General features: G+C 48.6%; 1 long non-coding RNA gene across 1 annotated transcript; it reads left to right on the plus strand.

Moving 5' to 3' along the window:
* Nucleotides 1-235: 235 nt before the first annotated feature.
* Nucleotides 236-3,283, plus strand: LOC126996654 (uncharacterized). Its single transcript, XR_007751332.1, has 3 exons — nt 236-334; nt 757-900; nt 1,113-3,283. It is a non-coding gene; the product is annotated as an uncharacterized LOC126996654 (long non-coding RNA).
* Nucleotides 3,284-3,681: the final 398 nt, after the last annotated feature.

A 3,681-nucleotide genomic window follows, 5' to 3' on the forward strand; every position in this document is an offset into this window, starting at 1 on the left:
AGGGAAGGGAAGAGAAAGGAAGGGATGGGAAGGGAAGGGAAGAGAAAGGAAGGGATGGGAAGGGAAGGGAAGAGAAAGGAAGGGATGGGAAGGGAAGGGAAGAGAAAGGAAGGGATGGGAAGGGAAGGATATTGAGGTAGGGAAGGGAGTTGAGGTAGGGAAAGGAGTTGAGGTAGGGAAGGGAGTTGAGGTAGGGAAAGGAGTTGAGGTAGGGAAGGGAGTTGAGGTAGGGAAGGGAGTTGAGGTAGGGAAGGGAGTTGAGGTAGGGAAGGGAGTTGAGGTAGGGAAGGGAGTTGAGGTAGGGAAGGGAGTTGAGGTAGGGAAAGGAGTTGAGGTAGGGAAGGGAGTTGAGGTAGGGAAGGGAGTTGAGGTAGGGAAGGGAGTTGAGGTAGGGAAGGGAGTTGAGGTAGGGAAGGGAGTTGAGGTAGGGAAGGGAGTTGAGGTAGGGAAGGGAGTTGAGGTACGGAAGGGAGTTGAGGTACGGAAAGGAGTTGAGGTAGGGAAGGAGTTGAGGTAGGAAGGGAGTTGAGGTAGGGAAGGGAGTTGAGGTAGGAAGGAGTTGAGGTAGGGAAGGGAGTTGAGGTAGGGAAGGGAGTTGTGGTTGGGAAGGGAGTTGAGGTAGGGAAGGGAGTTGAGGTAGGGAAGGGAGTTGAGGTAGGAAGGAGTTGAGGTGGGAAGGAGTTGAGGTGGGAAGGGAGTTGAGGTGGGGAAAGGAGTTGAGGTAGGGAAGGAGTTGAGGTAGGGAAGGGAGTTGAGGTAGGGAAGGGAGTTGAGGTAGGGAAGGGAGTTGAGGTAGGGAAGGGAGTTGAGGTAGGGAAGGGAGTTGAGGTAGGGAAAGGAGTTGAGGTAGGGAAGGGAGTTGAGGTAGGGAAGGGAGTTGAGGTCGGGAAGGGAGTTGAGGTCGGGAAGGGAGTTGTGGTCGGGAAGGAGTTGGGGGAGGGAAGGAGTTGTTGAGGTAGGGAAGGGAGTTGAGGTAGGGAAGCGAGTTGAGGTAGGGAAGGAGTTGAGGTAGGGAAGGGAGTTGAGGTAGGGAAGGAGTTGAGGTAGGGAAGGGAGTTGAGGTGGGAAGGAGTTGAGGTGGGGAAGGAGTTGAGGTCGGGATGGGAGTTGAGGTCGGGAAGGGAGTTGAGGTCGGGAAGGGAGTTGAGGTCGGGAAGGGAGTTGGGGTCGGGAAGGGAGTTGAGGTAGGGAAGGGAGTTGAGGTAGGGAAGGGAGTTGAGGTAGGGAAGGGAGTTGAGGTAGGGAAGGGAGTTGAGGTAGGGAAGGGAGTTGAGGTAGGGAAGGGAGTTGAGGTAGGGAAGGGAGTTGAGGTAGGGAAGGGAGTTGAGGTAGGGAAGGGAGTTGAGGTAGGGAAGGGAGTTGAGGTAGGGAAGGGAGTTGAGGTAGGGAAGGGAGTTGAGGTAGGGAAGGGGGTTGAGGTAAGGAAGGGAGTTGAGGTAGGGAAGGGAGTTGAGGTAGGGAAGGGAGTTGAGGTAGGGAAGGGAGTTGAGGTAGGGAAGGGAGTTGAGGTAGGGAAGGGGACTTCTTGCCTTGGCCCGTATCTAGTTAAGGGAAGGAGGGAAGGACGAGCAGGTATAAGCAAGAGGAAGGGCTGGGCAGTGACTGTGTTCCTCGCCAGAGTCGTGGTCTGGGACGCGATGCAGCCGACCGAGCCAACCGCTGGGGCTCCTCTCATTAACATTCCATCCGCTCACCTGAGGCTTCACGAGGGAACCTAACTGCAAAGGCTCGCCCGCAGGAAGACTTGAGTAGGTTATGCGAGTGTTAGGTGCGACGGGGTGCGGCGTCCATCCTCAGTCTCGCAAGAATAGTGAATTCTAATTCCATGTTCTTTCCTCCCCTCTTTCTCCCATTCTTAGACAAGGATACACAAGGACATAAGGAGACAACAAGAGGCTAATAAGCCTACACATTACAATTCGAGCCCCTTTTTTCCACATGTGAAAATTTGTGTATATATATTTTCTTAGGATTATGTGGGGAATTATTTTGAGAGAACGTTCATTACACACTTTCAAAAATTATCGACGATACAATGACTGCATATTGCACGTTGTTCGCCGCCCCTAACATAAAAGATACAACAGTAATCACTGGCAATGGACGTAGGAACGGGCATTATGCAGATACAAATCAACATAATCAAATGTAATGTTCAAGTAAGGCATCCCACTCTGCCTTCCTACACAGTTCCTGCAGACGAGAAAAAAAAACAAAAAAAAACAGCGCAACGAAGCAAATATCAAAGCGTTGATGTTAAAACTAATATGAAAAGGTCATTGATAAACATTCCTGGAGGTCGATGAAAACACCATATCGCTGCAAGCACGCCCATCAAGAAGAGCGCGGCAGTGTGACTGAACAGATAAAAAATAAAAATAAAACTAGTACTAACGGTCTATATAAGCAGATAAGGGCTACTCGTTTCTACACGCCGAGGAAAGCACCTTATCGGACCAAAGCGTGGCACAATAACAACGAACAAGGCAATAATTAGAGCTACCGCAAAGCCTGTGTCTGAAAAGGTTTTAACACCGCCCCCTTCCTCCCGGAGCCACCATGCGTAGCCTACAGCTTTCCACAAATTACCTTATGCTGCCATGCTAGATTTTCCTTACGGATGGAATACAGGCCAAGGGGTAAAAGGAAGTATGTATTAAAAAGGCCAGCAATACGTAACTTCAATATAAGAGGATGTCAAAAATAATGATCAAATTCAGTTCCAAAGGTCTCATAATACTTTTCTCTTGAAAGAGTTTCGGTCCCAGGAAGAAGGAAATATATAAGAGGATAGGCTGTTCCAGAGTATACCTTTGATAATGATGAAAGGGTATAGAGCGATTATACCAGATGAAGGTACATAATGAACCGGTAAAGGCTAACACAGTGAACAACGTACTGGTTAAGGCTAACGCAGTGGGATACACTGGATAACGGCTAACATACTGAACACAGTGGTGAAGGCTAACACACTGAAGACACTGGGTAAAGGCTAACATACTCAACGTACTGGTAAAGGCTAACACATTGAAGACACTGGGTAAAGGCTAACATACTCAACGTACTGGTAAAGGCTAACACACTGACCGTACTGGTAAAGGCTAACACACTGAACGTACTGGTAAAGGCTAACACACTGAACGTACTGGTAAAGGCTAACACACTGAACGAACTGGTAAAGGCTTACACACTGAACGTACTGGTAAAGGCTAACACACTGAACGTACTGGTAAAGGCTTACACACTGAACGTACTGGTAAAGGCTAACACACTGAACGTACTGGTAAAGGCTAACACACTGAACGTACTGGTAAAGGCTAACACACTGAACGTACTAATAAAGGCTAACACACTGAACGTACTGGTAAAGGCTTACACACTGAACGTACTGGTAAAGGCTAACACACTGAACGTACTGGTAAAGGCTAACACACTGAACGTACTGGTAAAGGCTAACACACTGAACGTACTGGTAAAGGCTAACACACTGAACGTACTGGTAAAGGCTAACACACTGAACGTATTGGTAAAGGCTAACACACTGAACGTACTGGTAAAGGCTAACACACTGAACGTACTGGTAAAGGCTAACACACTGAACGTACTGGGTAAACACTAACACACTGAACGTACTGGTAAAGGCTAACACACTGAACGTACTGGTAAAGGCTAACACACTGA

Source organism: Eriocheir sinensis, chromosome 10, assembly GCF_024679095.1.
Source record: "Eriocheir sinensis breed Jianghai 21 chromosome 10, ASM2467909v1, whole genome shotgun sequence".
NCBI lineage: Eukaryota > Metazoa > Arthropoda > Malacostraca > Decapoda > Varunidae > Eriocheir > Eriocheir sinensis.